This window comes from Cuculus canorus, chromosome 13 (assembly GCF_017976375.1).
Source record: "Cuculus canorus isolate bCucCan1 chromosome 13, bCucCan1.pri, whole genome shotgun sequence".
NCBI lineage: Eukaryota > Metazoa > Chordata > Aves > Cuculiformes > Cuculidae > Cuculus > Cuculus canorus.
In genome coordinates this window covers 15,817,478-15,840,531 of record NC_071413.1, presented here as the reverse complement: position 1 = coordinate 15,840,531, position 23,054 = coordinate 15,817,478, and the positions used below count along the sequence as shown (strand labels likewise).

Below are 23,054 nucleotides of genomic sequence, written 5' to 3'. Positions count from 1 at the left end.
AGCCTGCTGTCTGGGAGAGAGAAATCTGTTAATGTTTAACTCCTAAACAAGCACCAAGATTACTGCAGAAAGGCTGACAATTCCTCCTGCACTGGAGGGAGCAGCTGGAAGAATATGTAAAAGCCTGTAAAGTAATACCATCATTAGGACTACTGAAATTTCTTTGAAGGAATGTAGCAAAAGATTCCTAGGCTGCTTCCAAAGAGATATGCAAAGGCTCCCATTGACAAGGCATTATGGGATGGACAGGAATGTGGTGGCGGTGATAAGAGGACCTTTAAAGCTGAAACTTGCTAAGAATAAGGTTTGACAGCCTGTCTGACAGCTCCAGAGGAAGAATGTATCCAAAGAGGAAGAGGTTTAGATTCCTATCACCCTGCTACGGAACAGCAAATATCCAGGTTGAGAACAAATCTGCCCACAGATGCCCTGAGTTACAATGCAGTTTCACATGGGTGGGAACCATACTTGCAATGCGTGAGGGGCAGCAGACACCCCCTGTCAGCAGTGGGTCTACTAGATCACAAGGTAAAGAAACTTGTCCCACTGTGCTAAAGAGAGATCTGTCCCAACCAGCCACCAGCATGTGCTGCCCTTTTCTTAACTAGTGACAGATCTAGATTTGGATGCTCATAACCTGAACAGAACTTTCAATCTGATGTGCTGTTTAATGAGCTTCAGATCAGAAATCATTACGGTTTCAACTTTATCTGATAGTCATGCCCCACAGACAAAAGAAAGAATCGATCATTTGAGAAGCTGCATATTTTCACCACTCAAAATCAAAATAAATTTGCAGTGTGGCTTATTAATACACTAGGAGAAACTGTAATTATTTAATTAAGACCTTAAGCTTTTCATTCCCTACATTAGAAGACAGATCAAAGCAATAGTCCAGCATAGCCCAGTTTTCTCTGCTTTTGTCTCCTCTGGTTTAGATGCAGCCTCTTCAGTTTCTGCGTAGGCTGCTGTCCTCCCTTGTCTCTGTACCGTCAGCTCTGGCATGTCTAGGATGCTGCTCTGCTGCCACACCCTCACATCTTTTTCCAACTTGTCTCCACCATGGTACCTCCACATGCTTAGCTGAGTTTTGCTGGATCTCACAGACTGAGAGGAACAACGTTGTCTGGGACCAGATCACACCTACAAGAGCAGACTCGTGGCTGCCAGGCAAACCAAACACCAGACCAGCCTTCCAGCAGCTGCAGCTCTGCCAGCCAGATTGGAGACCAACGGCTCCCAGCTGATGGTCAGGCCAGGCCTACAGGGGACACTCAGTATGCTTCTACCACGTGCCCTTGTTGATCAGAGAGCCTGGCTGACACAGAGAAGGAGAGAAATACACCAGAGAGTGCTCATGCTTAATTCTTGTCTCCTCAAGAAACCAAGAGAAATTTAGCCACAATGATTCACAACTGTGCTGCCAGCACGCAGCCCCTTGTCCAGCGGGGAGAGTGCTCTGTCAAGAGCTACAACATGTGTTCTCCTCTCACGTGTATCAGATTTCTTATACACCTTGTGGAAAGGGAATGTAGGAAAGAAAGAGGGAAAGACTAGGAAAGCAAGCAAAATCCTCACACCTCAAACACACACACTGAAAATCTGAATGGAAGAAGTTCTTTTCAGAGATACTTCAAATGCTGCAAAACCCAGGGAAAACTTCACAAACAGGAGTTCCGCTGGCAATACTTGCTGCTGGTTTTTATTTTTTTAAAGTCAATTTAAAGCATTACAATAGAGGAAGGGGAGAGGGAGGTACACAGTGTTGCCTCAAAATAATATAGCCACAAACAGGTATGTGATATTTAAACAAGGAAACAAAGATTCCATAAGGGCATCACACAAGAACAATAGTGCAAAGTTGCTGCCGTATTTAGTCAGTTAAAACCAGAATATCAAAATAAGTGGGAGACAGGAGGCAAGCCAGTCTATTTTCTAATACCCTTTGGGAACAACACTGCTGTACGCAATATTGAAAAGGTCTGATTTCCACTCACTCCTCTGTCACAAGTGCCCTGTTCCAGGGCTCAGCACCTCACAAGGAACACTTGGATGAGAAGTGCTCTCAGAAACAGAGGACCAGATCCTATCATGACTTAGTATTATTTCATCATTTCATCATTTCTACGCCTACAGAAAACCCTTGAGTTAATGGTTATGTGCTTTGCTATAGTACAGAGCATTAAATGAACAGAAATGTAGGAATTTATTGAGCAAGAATATTTAAGCTTGTTGAGCTTAACTGTACAAGTTGCACCTGGGTGGGAATTCTTGCTGGTGAAGCAAATAATGCTGCACACACCTTGCTTAGGCAAGGTTTAGTTTTAGGAATCCAATGAGACCCCAGTATTCAACCAGGACAGCATCAAACCGACAATATATTTTGCTACAGAAGCTATACAGAAAGCTAATCATAAACCCTTGTGAAATACATATATATGTAAAGATGAAAGTCCTCAAAGAGGCTCTAAAGTATTAGAGATTAATATTTTAATGATATGTCTTTAAATAACACATCATCTCTTGAACAAGCTGATACTTTATAGATGAGAACCTTTAAACCCAGTGTAATTGAGTTACCATGTTCCTGTAGTGGTGTCCCCTCACGCCGAATCTCTCTTAACACTCATTGATTTCTGCCAGACACTCACTGGAAGAATTAAATTATTTATGAACTTGTCATTACAAGTAATTGATTAAGATGTCCTTCCTTAAAGATTTAATCATGCCCAAAGATAAAAGATTTGCTAATTATTGTCTTTTATCTAATTGAAGCTTTTGTATTACAAATAAAGTTCAAAGGTTTAGGACAGTTGCCCTTTCAACCTTTTGGGCAAAGATGAGGATTTAATTAGAGGGAAGACCACATTCTCCCTAGCATCTTCAGACATTTTCCAGGAGCCACTCTGGTAATGGAATTGATGACTATTTAACCTGCAGAGACCCCAGAAAATCTTTTAACCTTTTTTTGTCTTTCAGAGTTTCATAGCATTGCTCTTTGTTTTGGATCCATCAAGCAATTTGACAGTCTGACCCAGCTAGTGAAATATCTTAAATCAAAGATTAAGAACTTCCATATTTCTTTCTCTTCCAACATTCCTTTCTCTCAGATATTGACAATGGGGATAAATCCTACAAATGCAGGATTTCAGGCTTCCAGAAGCAGCAACAAGAAAAATGGTTCTGAATTGAGAACTAGAACAAAAAAAAATCCATGTCCAAATATCAACAGCTCTATAATTATAATAATTCAGACTGAAGAACATTACATAGGAAGTTACTTTCTGTGTCATTAATCAAACAAGGTTGTTCTCACCAACAAGGAAGGACTGGTGGGGAATGCTGAAACTCAAGGAAAGCCTTGGCTGCAGAGACCATGAAATGTTCTAGCTCAAGATCCTTACAGCAATGAAGAGGGTTTAGTCATTGAGTACCTCAGCCTCCTCCATAGCCTGGGCAACCAGGTCTCCCGCTTCTTTCCGGAGAGGGCCCACATTCTCCCTACTCTTCATTTTATCACTGACATAGCTATAGAAACTTTTCTTGCTTTCCTTGACATCCTTGGCCAGATATCTGGGCTTTAGCTTCCCTAACCTGATCTCTGGCTGCACAGACAATTTCTCTGTATTACTCTCAGGCCACCTGTCCTGGCTTCAACACTGTAGGCTTCCTTTTGGAGCTTAAGTTCATCCAGGAACTCCTTGTTCATCCATCTAAACCTCCTGGCATTTTTGTCTGAATTTCTCTTTGCTGGGATGCATCACTCCTGAGCTTGGAGGAGGTGATCCTTGAATATTAACCAGCTTTTTGGGGCTCCCCTGCTCTCCAGGGCTTTATCCCATGATACCCTACTGAGCAGGTCCCTGAAGAGATGGACTTCAGGGTGCTGGTGGATAAGATGATCAACATGAATCGGAAATGTGTGCTTGCAGCCCAGAAAGCCAACCATATCCTGGGCTGCATCCAAAGCAGTGGGACAAGCAGAGCGAGGGAGGGCATTCTGACCCTCTGTTCCACCATGGTGAGACCCACTTGGAGCCCTGTATTCAGTTCTGGAGTCCTCAGCATAGGAAGCACATGGATCTGTTGGAGCAAGTCCAGAGGAGACCACAAAGACGATCTGAGTGCTGAAGCACCTTCCACATGAGGACAGGATGAGAGAGTTGGGATTGTTCAGCCTGGAGAAGAGAAGGCTCTCGGGAGACCTTAGAGAAGCCTCTAGTACTTTTAGGGGCTCGAGGAAAGCTGGGATGGGCTCTTGACCAGGGAGTGCAGGGACAGGATGAGGGGGAATGGTTTTCAACTGAAAGAGGAGAGATTGAGATGAGATTTTAGGAAGAAATGTTTTCCTGTGAGGAGAATGAGGCAGTGGCACAGGTTGCTCAGAGAAGTGGTGGCTGCCCCATCCCTAGAAGTGTTCAAGGCCAGGTTGGATGGGGCTTGGAGCACTCTCACCAAGTGGGAGGTGGAACTGGATGGTCTTTTAGGTCCCTTCCAACACAAACCATTCTAGGACACTATGAAACATGAACTTGCTGGCGCATTTCATAATGGCACAGATCAAGGAAAACACACATCCACGGAACAGCAAATCCTAATATAACAATGACTTAATTTCGAAGCTGCCAAGGATTAGCCCACATTTGCACAGTCCCAAAGCACAATGCTACCTGTTCGGTACACAGATACCGCTACCAGTACAGCAGGCAAACCTCACCTGTGGGAACCATCCTTGTAAATGACAGCAAATACATCACACAACCTCCAACACTATTAGGTTTGCACACAGCTGCAAACAGGCAGCTCTGAAAAGCTGACCCCCTGGGAAGCCCTTGTTTTTGTTACGCTGCAGAGCACTTAAGGCTTTGACGTCTCCCACTACACGGAGAGCATAGCAGCACACACAGAAAGGCTCTGCCAGTCCCCATCAGACACAGAACCACTGCTCTGGAACCATAAGCTATTCCAGATAGGTATTTGGTCAGAAAAAATGCCCACTACAGCACTCCTGAATTAAATTACTTTACATTAATACCTATAATTAAAACAAGTATAATCAATCCATCAATCCATCTGCATAAAATCAAACTGTAGATCCCACAGGCTTTTTGATTTATGACACAGTTTACAAGAGCAAAATACCTAATACTTCATTGAACAAGTGTTTCCTTCCTTTCTATTTCTCAAAATACACATCTCGGATACTTGAAACTGTGAATGAGCTTTGAGTGCCCTTTACCAAAATAACCACATACCAAAATATTCTTGAATTCAAGTACTTGGCCCAAATTCCTGTAATATTTATTACTTCTAACAACTAACCAAGTGAATTTGCGTGCAGACAGTGGAGTCACCCAGGCCGAAAGAGGGAAACAGAAAGATATTCATTAAATTACTAGGTGACAGAAGATCCAGATTTTGTGTGAGCCCTGCTATAAACATCAGTCACCCTCTATAGGAAAAGGAGCAAGATATGGGATCCAGGACTAGTTGTATTTTGAGTGAGAGTTCTGCTCCATAGAATGCGCAAGCTCCAGTCACCAAAGTGAGTCAAACAGGACTCAATTACCACCTGGAATCCTGGTATAAAGATCAAGATACAGAAGTTCTTCACGGAAGTACTTTGCCACTGGTTGTTGGATGTTGGATTACTCAGATATTGACAACATCCTAAATTTTACCCTCTCGCAACCCTCTCCTGCATGAGACAGTTACTAGCAAGCAGAGAATCTGGCCTGACACGTTACAAACCATACCCTGTTTGCAGCAGTGGAACCAAAAGGCCTACAAGAGGCCCAAGACTAAACACCCTCACACAGTTCTTTCTCCTCTTCCTGCATGGCTTTCTGTCTGTCGGGTAACATCACACTGCCCCCAACATTCTCAGAGCCATGCCCAGGGAAGTTTCTAGTCTGCTGCTCACACTGGAATTGTCAATTCCCAATATCAATTCCAATTTCAATACTGAAAAGATACTTCTAAGGTACGGGAGCTGTGCTTTTTTCCTTACAGTTGTAGAATTACAGAAGTGTCTCTGCCTATAATGTTTTATAATCATTTCCAGAAGAAAAGCCTTCTTGTAAAAGCTGCTGCTTTGCACCTAAATCCCAGTTTGATATCATCAGTGTGATGTGACTAACATGGAATTCAAATAACGTTGATGATGGTTATGGTTCAAATCTTAGTTTTGATCTGTTGCTTTTGGATATAAGTTTCAATGCCATCAACTTACATCATTTTCAGCAGGAACTCTGTGAACTTTGCACCTTACTGACACCCAGATGCTTCAACCAAAACAAGTGTTGAGATTTTCTTTTCACAAAATACCTGGCAAAACAAGCCTGGACAGGCACCCATTTCTTCACTTGTCCTGGTTACAGCTTAAGCAAATCTCAAGATTATCTCATCAATCACCTTTTTAAAATCTTACTCTTTCTCATTCTAGAAAAAAGTGTTATGGCATAAATCACAGAATTATAGAATGATTTGGGTTGGAAGGGACCTTAAAGATCATACAGTTCTACAACCTTGCCATGGGCAGGGACACCTCCCACTGGATCAGGTTGCTCAAAGCCCCATCCTTTAACACCTCCAACGATGGGACAGTCACCAGTTCTCTGGGCAACCTGGGCCAGGGCCTCCCTACCATCATCATGAAGAATTTCTTCCTAATGCCTAACCTAAATCTTCCCCCTTCCAAATTAAAGCCATTCCACGTCATCCTATCACTACCATCACCCTTGTAAATGGTCCCCATCTTTATTGTAGGCCTCCTCCAGGTACTGGGAGGCTGCTCTAGAGTCTCCCCAAGGCCGTCTCTTCTCCAGGCTGAGCAACCCCAGCTCTCTCAGCCTTGTCAGCAGGCTCAGTCAATGACCTTACCAACATAAACTCCGCACTTCAGAGATTCTGAGCCTGTTTATCATGGAAAAGATAACAAGAGTTACCCACAGTCTCTCAGAGAAAAGTGGCATTAACAGCAAAATGTTTGATGAGAAAGTTAAACTGACCAGAACAGCTCAAAACTGCCTAAAAAAAAAAAAATTCACATACAAAAATGAACAATTCCAATCAATACAATTTTTTCCTTTAGCTATTGATTTTGCTGGATGAGGAGCACAGCTCCCCAGCAGGGCAGTGGGGCGTCACCAGATACTAATGCACCATGGCTATGGATACCTGCATGAAGTCTTTATCTAATCCTTCCACTGAAGTCAGACAATCTGCTTCTTGCTTCTCTCATACTGGTGCCTGCTCTCTCATAGTCATATACTCTCACATTTCAGATTCTAGAAGTTTTTGCTTAGCTACATTTTTTCCCTTTTAGACTCAAAATTTAGAAAGGATACAGAGCTACGTACGCTTGTAAGAGGCTTCCATCCCTGAAGCTTCCATGCTATCTCACATGGTGATGTTCTTCATCTACAAGTCAAGGATGAAGACTGAGTCCCTGCATGGTGGGTCCTGCTCTCATAATAGAAAGTGAAAAGGAAAGGAAAGTGTCCTCATATGGAAGAGACATTTACACTTTGTCAAATTTTATGTGGTTTGTTTATTTTCATAAGGAAGCTGTAGTATCTGGGCATCTCTTAGCATTATTTATAGGCATTTCTGTAGAGCTCATAATCGCAGTATCTGAGTGCCTCACACTATTTACAAGATGCCATTTATCTCTAGAGGATAGAGCTCTCTTCCTTTCTGCTGTGAAGATGGCTTCTCACAGAGATAAGGTACAGCAGATTAATGCCTTCTGCACTTGGCATCTTGGGACATGGCTCTTCAGGGAAATGTGTGTCTTTAATCACACACTAAAGCAGAATATTTGGGATCAGTTTGATCATTTTTGGACTGTACCTTTTTCAAAAAAAAAAAAAACAAAACAAAACAATTGGAAGAGAACAGGAAATTCCACAGAAAAACCAACAGGCGCATTTTTCCACACATGACAAAGTATCTTCCTTAAAGGAATATCAACCTTAACCATGTCTCCATGGTAGGTAGATTCTGCTCCAGTAGGACTTCATTAGAAACATGTTTCAGAGCTCTCCAGTATTCCAGGGAAACAATTTTCTCCAGTCTGAGAAGGTCAAGATGTTTCCTGAGAGGCTGAGAGATGGAAAAATGAGGCATCTTTCATATGGATTGACACTAAGCAGTAGTTTCCCTAAGTGGCAGAAGCTTGCATATCCAGTGAGAGGATCCTGAATGGCCTTGATGAATAAACTTGGTTTCCTCAGCCCCACTGAAGAAAAACTTTGTCCTTTTAAACAAAACATAGAGAAAAATGCCATCAGCTAATAAATATCAAGTCTTTGATGATGACAACTCTTCAGAGACATATATGTAGGAAAAATTGTAAGCAGAAATGTTGTCAAAGGAGTTATATAAGAGGATGAGGTTTCTCACAGCTCAGGAGTCTTTCTCAAAGTGGATGGGTTTCCATTAAAGAAGAACTGTAATATTTTTAAACAGAACAAATGTAAGTATAAACAATATATTTCAGTTGCTAAGGAAAATTTTTCTCATCCTAATTCACACCCCAAAGGACGGCACTGATCTTTAGAAGACCTGGTAACCAAAGACTAGAGAAAGATCAAAGAAAGAAAACCATCCATAAGGGTAACTTAGATTTTAAGTTCTTTGGCTTCCCTTGGTTATGTACCTTCAGCGTCTGATACATTGCACTTAAGCAGAACTGGAACACAGCCAACCAACTAGCATTTCCTCACTGGAGCAGTCACTGAAAATTTTCTACCACCATTCCCTTCACTGATTAAATGAGTTTGCGCAGACTTTGCTGACACAAAAATTTCACAAACGTCTCCATGATTAAGATTTCTGAAGGAAGGGCAGCTGCCAAAGGATGAAATTCAAGAGAACATAATTCAATTCTAAAGATATCTCTAAATAGCTCCAAAAAAACACAGTATGAACAGGCACTTCCAGAAGCTTAGCACATAGATTTTTAGGAAGCATCTCCAGAAGTATATTCCAAGCAAGGTGGTGTCAACTTAGACAGATACATGTTATTTCTATAACATGGCTCATTTACCAGTTGCCAGATACTTCCCTGTCCACTTCTTCTTCTTTAGAAACAGGAGCATGATTCTTCACATGTTGCACACAGAAATGGTGGTTATAAAAGAGCTGAATTCTCAGATCGCTGTTGAGCACTTGAGAAAAGCCTAGCGAACTAATCCTTCCAGTGTCAAAATAGGAACAAAGCTCTCTTGACAAATTATTTCCATGACGATGAATGTGGGATGCTCTGGAAATCAGCCCCAGGATTAGAGTTCTTTTCGCTTCTTACTTTAGGAAGTCCTCAGAGGTCCTGCTCAATCTGAATATTAGAAATATAAATATCAGGAATATTAGGAATGTAAACTATATTCCAAAAGGAAAGTAAAAGACCATATTGCTATGCTGGTATGGCAAAGAAACCATCATACTTTCACTGCCTAACAAATTCAAAGTGAGAAATGCTATAGAGCACAACTAAGGTCAGATTCCTGAATGCACTCATCCTCCCAGCACACCCTCACAAGTGGCACAAAGAGCAATGCTGCTGAAGGTACTTTTGGTTTGGTCTGGGGCTTTTTTGTTCGTTTTAACAAAAAAAGCAGTAGTAATGAGTCCCAGCCTTCAGCCCTGCACCTCACAGTGTGTGGCAGCACAGAGTCACATTTCCCAGGCCACATTCTACCCAGAGAGCCAAGGTGCAGCTTCATTCCTCAGCCTATGGGAAATGTTTAGCCATTTCCCATAAATGGGAAAGAATGGAAAAGATTTAAATGAGACCTCAGAACCAAAGACAAAGAGAAATAATTCAGCTTAAAGTCAAAGATAAAAAGAAATAATTCATCTTAAAGTACTGAAATTACATTGCTATCAGTGGGGAAAATTGATAGTAGAATCAACTTAGGATTCCTCCTTAGAAATTTATTTTCTTAACAAAGAGAAAATCATCTGGGTAAAGATCAAAAAGGCAAAGACAATAGACACTGAAAGGTATGAATAAAGGTGCAGGGTAAATCAGGAATTTTTTGACGAACAAATTCTTATTTCAGAATACTGTGCATCACTCTGTTCCCATTCAGTTCAGAGAAAACATTTGTACAACTAGAAAGGTACAGCAGAGGGCACCAAAAATAATTCAGGTTTTTAGAAACTACATGATGGTGAGCGAAGATGTGCTGGGAATGGTCTCCATAGCTTGAGAAGGATGAGCAAAGGGAGGGGAAGGATTCCATCTCCATAGAGTCTGGAAAGGCAGGTGATCGGTTGGTGTATCTGAACAGTTCCTTAGTTGCTGTATCAATAACAAACAGCCATCAGCTGAAGATGGGGAGAGCAATAACATAAAACAACTCAGTTACATTTTATAAATTGTGCTGGCCCAGGACAATAGCCCAAAGTCAGCAAAAGATATAAGCAGATCAAGAAGCAAATGAGCACACACAAGGACTGATCTTCCTGTCTATGCTGGCACACAGCAGGAGGGAACGCAGTGAAATCAATTCAGCCATGAGCACCGAAGTTCAGAGAAGAGAAGGAGACCTGCGAGGTAAAGGTTGGTTTAGTTTATGGGGTGAGGATGGAGGGTGGGAGCATGTGTTAAAAAAATCAAAAGTATGGGCAACCAGATTGGTATCCCAGCAAAGGATGAGGTGCTGTGGGCTTAGCTAATGCACATCAGATTTCAACGCTGGTCAAGCACAATTTTCTTCCCATGGCAAAGGTTCCCAGAGTCTTCTACCAGACCCAGCACTGGAAATCGCATTTTCAACCTGGAGGTAGAAGCAGCGGTATTTTCATGCAAGACTATGTAAGCCAAATTCTCAGGTGAAAGCTCTCTCAGATACTATATTCTAAACCAAGCAGGCCTATTGGATTGCACATGGAAAGAACAGGGTAAAGGAGAGAATAGTAACAGCAGATTTTTGTTGCTCTCTTGCAGATGTGTTGCTAAACTGGGATGGAGTTTGTCCGTACTTCTGTGAAAGCTCCTCACTACAGACAGTGCTGATGAGATGATGGCCTCTGTGGCACTCCTGCTACACAATACCAGTCGCAGCTCACAAGAACACTTCACAACGCCTGACATGATGCTTTGCAAGTGCTAAATTTTTCTCCTTTCACATTGAGGGGAGACAAAGCGGGGGAAGACATCTTCTGCCACTGTAACACATTTGATAACACTCCCAGGTGCTACATGCTGGTCTTACTAAGAGCTGCTCATTATCATAAAATTTACATGCTCTCTGGGCTAAAAGACAGTCTTCAGTGCAATAATAAAAGGCATATTAATTTGACAAAATGATCAAAAGATCATTTTAAGATTCCATAGAGCATGCAAGGGCATAGCAAATCATCTTTCCCAAGGATCTGAAAAAGAAAAAAATAACAGCAACACAAAGCACTGGGACTTTTTCATGATGTTCCCTTAGGATAATCCCTTAAAATTAACAACATGGAACCCAGCATCTCACACATTTAAAGCACAGTAAGAGCACTGACTGGTGTTCTGGAGCAGTCGTGCAGGCTGGTGTATATACTCTTTGCTAATAACACGAGATACCTGTCGATGACTGCGCTATCATCGGCACTGTGACACTTGAGCAGTGAAGGACATGTGCACTGAGCGATGTTCCGATGACAGAGCACCATAGACTTTTCTAAATATCTTAACAAGCCATGGTGTTTTAGGTTAGGATACTTGAAAGGCTAAGTAGTAGAGATGCCGTTCAAAATACACTGTGGAAAACAAGGAATAAAACACCTCTTTGGCAACGCCGTGTAAGTTTCTCTAACAGGGTTATCTCCAGGTATTTCACCAAAGCTTGGCTCAAGGCCAGTGTGAGTCTATACCTCCTGTCCCACCCTGGATCCACAACTTGCATCCAGGCCTGACTGTCAGGGGGAGATCATTTCTCTGTGCAGTGATCTGAAGGTCACTTTCAGGAATTAAACCAAAAGCAATATTTATTCTGGCTCCGACAAAAATAAACAGACCAAAATACTCCAGTGCACAGCCAGGATATGGGGGTGCAACTTCCCAAAGTTACAGGAAACAGATCCCAACCTGTTCAGATCCCAATCTGAATGCAGCCAAGGTCGCTCAGATCCAACCCAACACACACATCAATACCAGATAAGGAAAAGAGCAGGTAATAGGAGAGAGACAGAGAGAAAGAAAAGAGAGAGAAGGGAAAAAGAAAGAATCCCCCTACAGATGGCAGCGGCAGTTCCTTGGGAGCATGTGGTCACTGCAGCAGCTTCTTCCAGGCTGCGTGATCCAGGCTGTTCCCATCGCAGTGATGGGCGAGAGCCCTGTAGCTCCTTGCAAGCTATTCCATCAGGTCCATGCCCACCAGCACGTGTTGGGGTCTCACCACAGGTCCCTCGGAGGGTCCGGTGGAGGAGGCCGTGCCCGCGGCTCCATCTCTTCCCCATGCAGCAGCGGCTCAGGAGCTTGAGCCCAGCCTGGCGAGGGCAGTGGGGCTCACTCCTGCACCTTCCTCCACAGAACGCGGCTCCACAGATGAGGACCTCAGGAATGGGGCTGCTGCACCACCTCCACTAGTCGTTGCCGATTCCACAAAATAAACGAGCAAGTGGCCAGCCTTCAGACAAAAAGGCAAAGAAAGAAGCAAAGTAGTGCTTTACACTTACCTTAACACAGGAAGGCACCATTAGAAACTGCCAAACACCTCATTCCTGTTAAACATTTCACACACACACACACAAAAGCAAAAGAACAAGATTTTTTTGACTCAGAGATAAATACAGAAGTCAGATTCAGGAAATCCCTTGTAAACAGAATCAAATCTGGTTTCTTCGTGAACAGCCTCACTGTTTTATCATTCTGTACTGTGGCTCTGCAGCGTCTGATCTTCTGATCTCCAGAGCTCAGTACTTGAGATCAACTCTTTTGATGGGCTTTCTCTAAGTATCTAAGGAGTCCTTCTAAGGCTGGATACCTTAAACTTGGGAAGCATTATCTACACAGCAGAACTTCATTTTATGTACAGCTATGTCAATGAACTATGGCTATTTTTTTTCCAGAACAGATATCTCTGGAAACATTTTAATACTAGATCTGAAATATGCCACATCTATCCCCATGCTAAGTCTAAAAGATAGCTGTTACAGTTCAAACAGCATTACATAGTAACTACTGAGAATTTAATAACAACTTTACTACTGACATTGTAAACTAACATTGATGAAATCTCTCTAACATTCTTTTTAACTGCTGTGGGTAATAAGACATAGGTCCATTTAAATGGGTTTCCCTGTAAGTTAAAAGGGACTCCATCAAAGCTACCACTCCTCCTGTGAGCCTTGCACGTCAGGGTAGGCCAGGAGCAAAATAACTGTACACAACAGAAGATCACAAAAAGCAAGAAGTTTTCAAAAGGTTTTGCTGAAGAATTTTACTGTGACAGACTTAAGTTGGTGCTCTGACACAGTATTTCTTCCAGTTTTACAAGACAGTTTAATAGAAGATGCTTTAACTGTTTTCCTTTACACACCTTGTTTCTTCAAATGGAAGGATTCCTGTAGCCATCCCAGGTCCTTCTAATGAGTTCTCTAAGGCTAAATTCAAGTTTATTTTGGAGAACTCTTAGCAATGTGTGCCCGCTTCCAAATCTAGATCAAGACATACACACATGTGTAAGGTTGTAGTATGAGTTTCTGGAGGTGACAGGAGAAACTCTCACCCTTCTTGCTGAACAACAAGATACCAGGAACTTCAGCAGAATTTCAGTGTTCTGAAATATTGCATAGAAAGACTATACAATTTATCATGACTAGGAATACTTTCTTGACAGGCATCAAGATTTTTAAATCTTCTGACAGATAAAAAAAACAATGGCTTTCTCTTCCAGAGCCTCTCCCTATATTTTATCCATTATGAGTTAACTTGATAATCCTACATAGCTGTCAAATTTTAGCCCAGAGGAAATGGTTTGGCACTTAAAAGATTTAAGGTTCTTGAAACTACCTAGAAATAGAATTTTCATTAAAGGAAAAAATAATCCATATTTCAGATGTTAATTTTAATCTTTTGTAAATGGTGTAACTCACTGCTAAATCACTGGAAATCATAACTAGCTCTACCAGGTGAAACACCAAAAAGCTGAGTTCTGTCAAGTTACTGGCCTATTAATCCATTATAATCCACATCCTTAAAATAGCATCTTCAGAAGGATTGTGGCTATATCCATCTGATCAAGTGCTGAATATTTTATTATGTCTGACAGAAACACCAATGCATTATAGAAATGTCACCCTGTGAAGCTTTAATGCTTTTTGTATCTGACTGGCTAAAGACAACTCTGTGTCAGAGCAAGAGTTAGCAGGTAGCTTACGCCTTACCTCCACTCAACAGGTCACTGGATGTTAGTCTTTCAGGCAGGATTAAAAAAAGCCAAAACACTGGCAAGTGCCAGAAGCAAAATCAAACCCCGCAAACCATCCTTCTCACACTGTAGTTCAGCAGTCATGTGTTTGCAAATCACATATGACACCTGGCTGGCTGCATGGACAGAATGCACAGGGAGGTTTCCTTACACCACGCTGCTAACACAATACCAGAGTGAGGAGATGATCAGTAACACTATTGCTGCATGAAAAGGAGGTACCTACTGCACCATCCATCCAGAAAATCACAGCTTCCTTACGCACACTTGCAAATCAAAGATGTTGTAAGTCTACCAAATATAATAGGTGACTAATTCCTTCTCTGTGGCCCTATACCCTTGTTACCATTCCTCTGGGCTAAAATTTGACAGCTATGTAGGATTACCAGAACAAGTCACTGGGAACATGTTTAAAACCAAGATTAATGTAACAAATCAAAGCCAACACAAGCTATCAGAAGAGAATTTTATATCTTCAGTTCATCAAGTAAATAGTCAAAGCCAATACTTCAGTGGTATGTGTGCCTCTTACAGAGTCATACTGCTTCAAAGGTGCTCATCAGAACCCCCAAACACTTCCAAACTTCAGAGATATCTTGGGCTTTGAGTGGAGCCCAATTCTCACTAATGAAACCTCAGTCTCTGAGGAGCTATCACAGGCACAGGCATTGAATTCCACCCAAAAGGACCAAGAAACCCCACGTACTTGCAGATCAGGCAGTCCCTTTTTACATCCCTCCCATTTTCAGTTCAGAATTAATGGCAGACAGGAGCAAGTGGGGTCTGATACTCATTTACACATCAAGAGTGAAAAATGGTCTTACTGTACATCATTGCAGTGTAACCAAAAAAATCCCAAGGATAAGAGAGGTCGCTTCCCAAAGATTTACATCCATGTTACGAACTCTCTCTGCTCCTAGAAACCAGGAAAACTTGAGAATAACAGTGAGGGAAAGCTTTTCGTTCTTTTCTTTTCCCACATAAATGCTGCTAAAAACATACAGTAGAAAATCATAACAACTTTAAAATGAGCTATAGACTTTTATGGTAAGGATATGATTTTCTGCTAAGTTTTATAGATATGCCCAGAAATAAAACACTAGGCCTCTACTGAGTTTTATAGGGCTTTTCTGTAACAATTACAAACAGCGTTATTCAAACAGTACTTGTGGATCAGTCTGCCAGCAGCCCTGTAGTTACAACTGCATCATATAAACCAGGCCCAGAATAATTTGAGATAATGAACAAATTCATAACAAGTCGGTGGCTGTTTGTCAGCAATCTGTGAAAAGACAAAGTGGTAAAGTAATTGAATAGAAAACTCCTGGCTGTGAGCAGTTCTCTCAGCTTTAGTGCTTTGCCTTTAAGGGACTGCCTGAAGGGCTGGTAACTCCACAGCATTCTTACCAGGTAATTTGTGCAGCATTTTTTTAGCAACAGTGAAATTAAAAATCCCATATGGGAAAACTCAATGAATTTAATAGAGATGAAATCAATATGGCCCTGCAGGTATTACTCTATACCCTCCCATACAATCCTCTCCCCCAGCCTCAGCCTCACTACAGTGCACAGTACGACCAGAGCAGCCGAAGAGTATCTTGAAGTGGTGATCACAACTGCAAGGAAAATCTCCAGGGAAAGTATTTCTGAGACCCTACCAGATCTCATTTTGTACCTGGAAGAAGAGTGAGCATGAAACTGAGGACTGAGGCAGATCTTCAAACAACTCAAGCATGTTGATGCAGCCTAGCTAGGAACCAAATTATACCAAGAACCTCTCTAGCAGCTTAGTACAAGGAAAGCTTACATCCTTTTCAACTTAAATGCCTTTCCCTTGAACAGGCAAGTAGTGCACGGAATTAATATAGGCATTCTATCTCAATGGGGGGACCACAGTTGCTTTAATATTCCCATAGAAAAGCTGGCCTTCCTAGCTAACAGCTAATACACTGCCTTTGCCACTCCCTTATGTTTACACCTCCTTCACTTCATGGGAAGCTAAATACAGAGCAGTCAACAATATGGAAAGCAGGACAAAGCCTGCTCTTACCCAGATGAATAAAAGCCTGTGAGGCTCACACAATGAAACTAACCATAGGGGATGCTGCCAACATCAATGGAGCCTCATGGATAGAGGGAGATCCCAACACCCTTTAGGAAAAATGCCTCACAGTAAAGGTGTCCGGGATGGTGAGAATAACATTAGCAGTACACTGTACCCTACTTCTCACTGGCATTAGCCAAGATTCCATGAACCTATACACCCGTGTTTCCGTGGGGCTGGAAGAAGTCATCAGACAGGTAGTCCAACAAATGAAAAGATGGTGCTGCCTCTGAGAACCTCCGATTTTAGCTGTAACTATGCTTTCCTCTCTTCCTGAGACATCACATGGAAAAACAGATTCAAGTCCTCAAAAGCCACTGGTTCGCATGAGAAGTTCAGCAGCACCTGGAACACAGGGTGGCAGGCAGGACCAGAAGACTCCATGGGCAAACAGGCACCCTGCTGCAAGGGAAAGTACTTAATTTGTGTTCCTTAAATTGTACACTTCCTCCTGATTAGCTTTTAAAGCTTAGCTTCACCGTCCAAGTGGATGACTAAGGGAATAAAGCATAGCTGACATCAACCTGCTCCTAAGAGCCATTTGGATTTGGTAGCTTTGTTTAGTATGGAACGCATTCATTAAAGTGCAGTTACCACACTAATAAGTATAGATATCGCTAATTATAATACGAGATTTTAAATGCAACTTGAGTGTCTCCAATGGCTTGTAAAGTGGTGTAATACCACAGCCAATTAAAATTTAATTATAACTATCAGTTTAATTTAGTTTACATTTACAGCTAAAAAAAAAACTTTAAAACTTCAAACTGTACTGCCATTCTATAACTCTATTCCAAATAATCACACTCAGTCCAGGGACAATCAGAACATTTGTTTTGATAAATAACTGTATCTTTCTGTCCATGCATGTTTACATGTCATCTTACTCTTAGGGTGGAAACACGCACACACTTCCCTTTTCTTAAGGGATGTGCATGCATTTTTCCACTTAAAGAACTGGTTAAATAAATCCCACTGGTAATTACAGCATGTAATCTCATCTGAGGTACAATCTGTTGCACTAAAGATCTCCCTAGTGACATCTAAAAGACAGGCAGAATGTAAGATTTCTGGAGTCTGTTCTGCTGTCCTACATCACTGAAGCCAACAGCAACGGGACTGGTCTCAGAAAATCACCTTAAACCTCTGAGTGTAAAGCTTTGGCTTTTAACAGGATCCATGAAACCTGACTCGTTCTCTTGCCCTTTGGAAGTCCCCAGCCCACACCCTGATTTGCAAAGATTATTTTTACTGCATACAGTGCAGGTAGTCGGCGGCCCCCAGCTGTACAAGCGCACAACAGAACACCTGAACTCTGGAAACGTGGCAGGAGAGAGCAGGAGGGGAAGCAGAAACACAAGGAAGTGAAGTAAGTCATTTGCTCAAGATCACACAACACATTGTTAATGTGTGACCTTCTGGTTTCCCAATGGGTTAAGGAATTAAAGATCCCCAACATGAGATGAATTCATAGCACAGAAAATGATACTTCTCCTTTAACATTTATATAGCAAAATGTCTCTCATCTGCCTGTAGAAACACAACACAGAGAATGCTGTCAGACACAAGGTACTGGGCTGGGACACTCACAGCTCTGATCCACTTTGGAAGTGCTGATGCTCCACCTGGCCTTCAAACAGACAGCAGATTTCAGGATCAGGTACTGATCAAAGAACTGCTTGCATCAGCAAACACTGCCTCTCTTTAGTTCCTCTTCACCACACCACATCCAGGACTTGTCAGGCATTATAAACATCAGTATCAATTAGCTATTTTTCTGGAAGAGAAACTCTCAAAAACCAGATCTGTTTCTGTTAAAATTCCAGTGCTGCCATTGGCTGGAATGGAAAGACAAATGAGTGCAAAGAAAGGAGACCGGGATTTTAGCCTGGTGGGTACTGTGTGACTCACCTGCCCCACACAGCAAACCTCCCCTGCTCAGCACGGCACCAGACCCCAAAGAAAGGCCAGAATTGGCTTTGGGGCAGAAGTATGGCCTGGGTAGCCCCGAAGAAATGGTGTTCTCTAGAACCTGAGCAGGAAAAAAAGCCCTACAAGTGGCAGCAGTTGTACTTAATAATCTGCCAAGCCAATTATTACAGCTTTTCCTAAGAGATGCTGAAGTTCCAACTGATGGAGCAATGGAGGATCTGTACTAGATTGGAGCTGCTCCAGATTGGAGCCTCTTTTGCCTGTTTGATAAAGACCATTCAGCCCAGCTGGGATTCCAAAGGCTGCACAGAAAAACTCAGGTTCACTTCAAAGCACAATTTACAAAGGCTATATACAGTCAAAGCATACATATTCATCACTTTTTCTGAACAGGTGTGTCTGCTGTAATCAGTTCTCAGAATATATTTACATAAGTTTCTTCCCCTTGGTGCACGCGCTCTGCCCTCTGGGGGGTGTTGGTCTGGGGGCTTCTGGAGGAAGGCTCACACTCTTCTTCACAGTGAACTTTTCAACTTTCTTTCTTGCACATGCTCTTAGACTCTTTGGGCACCTCTTCAAGGTTGACCAAAGAGCAGTCAAATAACTAGACATTCATGGATAGTTTAAAATTTGAGTCCTCAAGTATGCTTTCTAGAAAAAGTAGCATGTGGTTAAAATGGTTAAGATTTTTTACCTTAATGCAGTGTTCATTCCAGCAGAGAGCTAGGCCAGAAATGCAGCTACATTGTCATGGCACAACTGGCTGGCCAAACCAAAATGAAGAGTGACTTGACCTAAGGTGACCATTAATTGAGAGTGTCATTCATGAAGCAGCAAGCATCCTAAAAGGCTCCCTTTTGAATGCCACATTAAAGCATTTTACCCAACTACAAGAACCACTGCATGGCTTGATTCTTTCCCAGAGACTGTAAAATTTCCAATTCATTATGGTAGCAGCCAAGGAGTCAAGTGCAGAGCAGGCACAAGAGCTGTGGTGGCAGTTGCATCACAGAAGATACGTTAGGACTAAGTGCAATCCAGGATGAGAGGGGTAAAGTACAGAACTCGCTTCAGAAATTACAGACGAGGGCAGAGTGCATGTTCATGCACAGGAAGGGATCATAACGCAGAACTGACTGATGCTGGCAGACACCCAGCACCTGGGGGCCAAACCACAACCTAACTCACTTGCTTCCCTCCTTCAAGCATGCAATTCAGGCTCACCTTCTCACGGCTCCACAGGATGCTATCCTTACTTGGCCAACAGGCACTATTGAAACACCACTCCGAGTGTATCAATACCACCACTCGACAGTTACAGGACATGCCGCTGTCACGGACAAAGACCGCTGCAGCACCATGAACAGAGGAGAAAACACCTCAGACTATGACTCACACTATGACTATACACATGATGTGTATAGCATCAAATGTTCTAAATAACCTGAGCGACACAGATTCCAGCTGGCACTGCAGGCAGTGGCTAAGCGCGGCTGAGGATCAGCTTAGCCACCATCTGTGGTGGTATACAAATGTGCTCCTGGCTTCCCCTGGAGCCAATTCCCATCCCTTGTTCACTCACAATCACAGCCAGTGTAGTCAGCACAGCTGACTGGCAGCAAGACTGGCAACTGAAAAGAAAATAAAGTTCCTTGAATTAAGACATAGGAGCAGATCGGAATAAACATCAGGACAGCAGCGTGCCAGAATAAACAGTTACAACCGGACTTCGCTAAAGAGAATTAGCATCCATCTGATACAACTTAAGAGCAAAACTATACTTGATTATTTTTTTTAAAGTCTGATTTTTTTATATCTGTGCTGGTGTTGACTAACAGCTATGCTCTACTTGCCTGAATTTCATCTGACCTGCACAGAGAGTGTGCTGACACCAAAGCTTCACTTATGTACAGGGAGTTTGGTCTGGCATCACAGACAAAGTTTTATTGGAATTTGGGTGTAAGAAAGATCCTCTCAGGTGTCCTTTTAACATTTGTTTGGCAACTATCACTGGCATTTCTTTTAAAAAGAATTTGAAGTCGACAACCAAAGCTGTTTATCATATTGACATGAATCTCCAAGCAGTGTTCATTCAGCATAAACCCCTGAGCTGTTCAAGCAGAAAAGGCTCTTCTCACTCATCAGAGAAGAGGAAGACTACACCACAAGAAATGCTGTCACACAACAGGCTCCTACCACAGCAGAGATCATTCCTTTGATCAAGAGAATCGCAGACTGGAAACCTGCAAACACTAGCACTCTGCTCCGTCACTTAAACATGGTACTAACAGTGGAACACTGCATTGCTATTAAAATTATTCCCTCATAGAGCTGCTGCATGCGTGGAAACTGCCAACAGTCTTGGATTTTCATTCTCGTGCAATTTCAGTGGAGGAGATGAGAAAACTTCTCTAAAAAAAACAAACAAACATATTTAATGGGTCAAAGCAAAACAGCAACAAAAGGAGAGATTGGGGGGAAAGCCACAGAAAACACAGGGTGTGATAAAGGTTTAGAACAACTGCTTAGGTGATGGGAAAACTGCCTCAAATATAGAGAAAAGTTGAGCCTGGACGTTGCATAAAATCAAGGAAAGATACAAGGCTGTTAGGATAAAAGGAAGGACATCTTCATGTCCTGGTCCTTCAATTTCCCTTCTCCCTTCTTCCCCTGAGCTCAAGGGAATTTGGGATATGCTATCCCTGCCTGTGATCTACCCAGGCACTCCCATAACTGGCACCTTCCAAAAGGCCAACGGAGAGGAGATCTTCCCAAAAGAAACAAAATAAATTCCCCTACTCGGTAAGATGCTGTGAAAACTTGCATTCCAGACATGGGGTATTCTGTTTTGAGAAAACATTGATAAGATATGTAAAGCAAGGGGAAAGGAGCTGGATTAGATTAAAAAGTGCCTGCAGCATTTGGTGCTTGGCAGTAGCTCCTGCCCTCACACCATAGATCACTGCTACTGATGATGCACTGAAAAGTCCGCTTGAACAAGAACACAGATCCCCACGAATCATGATGGATGGGGTAATGCAAGTTGTGTTTATAGAGTGCAGACCTGTGTTTACATGTCAGTAATATGGAAACCATGTGCCAATGGCTATCTTTTCATTTACATGTACAACCTCAGAGAAATATTGCCACCACATGAAAGAACACATGCAGTATTTCACTGTGGCTTCTGGTTCCACTCTAATGATGTCAGTCACATATTTACATTTCCTTGAGAGCCGGCCAATTCCAGGAGCACCACAGAAACCTGTCACAGGATGCTGTTTTGACACCACTTTAGCATATCTTCAGAGTTGTCACTCTGCTGGCTCGTTTGTAAGCCTTCTAACTGTAGAAAGGCTGGACTGAATTACACATGTTGCTGGTTAGCTGACACGGAGCTTAAGAAGGTGACTAAAGCATTTAAAGCTTCCTAAGTTACAGTGACATACAGGAAGAATTCAACTGATGATGCTGCAATACTGGGTTATAAAACAACTCCATCTAGCGCAAATCCTTGCTCCTTCCAAAAAGTTTTACCATGGCCCCATACACCCTCTAAAAGCTTTCTGCTTTACTACTGAGTTCATTTCTGGACATAGATAGACAATCTTGAGGTGTCTATGAAGAGTTACAATCAATACAAGATTAACAGCAATACCAAAAGAACAAATCTCTAGTTGCACTAACTCCACTTATTATAACTGCTACAAAAAAAAACCCTACAGTTTTCACACTGGACAACGTTGAGAGTAACTTGAGCTCTGTCAGACCGTTAATGGTTGCGAACCTCAAATCAAGAGTCTCTACCAAGAGCTCCCATACTCTTGGCTTCCAGGAAATCCAGTCTGGAAGTTATTGGTTACAGCATTCTCCTGCCACACACAAGGGTGAATCAGTGTCATCTGTAAGCAAGAATGCTTTCCAAACAGATTAGTGATGTAAAATAAATACTACAGTTGCATTTGATTTCCTTTAAAACCTGGAATTCTGATTCTTCCAGAATAACTGCAAGTGCAAATTAAACTTTAATCTGCCTCATACTCAGCTCTGTTCTAACCACTTTCCTCATTGTTGTTCTATGAGCAATGGTCCTGGCAAATCTCACAATTAAATTTGCAAACTTTCTTTATATTTAAAAAAAACTTTCAGGAGAAGCTCCTAACAGCAAAATTGCCTCAAGGAGCCTTACACTGGCAAACAAGCTGGTACCATTAGTGATGGAGAAATCTCATGATATCTAATTATGCCTGCACATTCGTTGTGATGGTTCTGGATTTCTTCTGTATACAAACACTGATACTTTATGATATTTTTGGACCAAACTGAGATGAAGTTTTATTTTATGTTTAATTGGGACTTTCACCAAAAATCCCCCAGAATACTCAAGTAACGGGAAATATAGCTCTTTTCTTGCCCCAAAAATATCAATAGTAAATTTCACCCCAATTCTCCACTCATTTCCTATCCTTTGGCAGTTATAGTCTGTACAGTATATACGAGTGTATATAGAGATACAAATTGCTAGGACCCCAGCTGGACCCATCCTTTCTCCCAAGCCAGTAGCACAGTCTAACGCTGATTCTCACCTTAGA

At 42.1% G+C, this 23,054-nt stretch overlaps 1 long non-coding RNA gene across 2 annotated transcripts; it reads right to left on the bottom strand.

Moving 5' to 3' along the window:
* Nucleotides 1-7,362: 7,362 nt before the first annotated feature.
* LOC128853536 (uncharacterized) lies at nucleotides 7,363-13,655 on the bottom strand. 2 transcript variants are annotated; one of them, XR_008452133.1, is made up of 4 exons: nucleotides 13,536-13,655; nucleotides 12,372-12,623; nucleotides 9,053-9,340; nucleotides 7,363-8,260 (listed from the first exon to the last, which is right to left on the bottom strand). It is a non-coding gene; the product is annotated as an uncharacterized LOC128853536 (long non-coding RNA). The 2 variants fall into 2 exon arrangements; XR_008452132.1 differs by having other exon boundaries at nucleotides 7,363-9,340.
* Nucleotides 13,656-23,054: the final 9,399 nt, after the last annotated feature.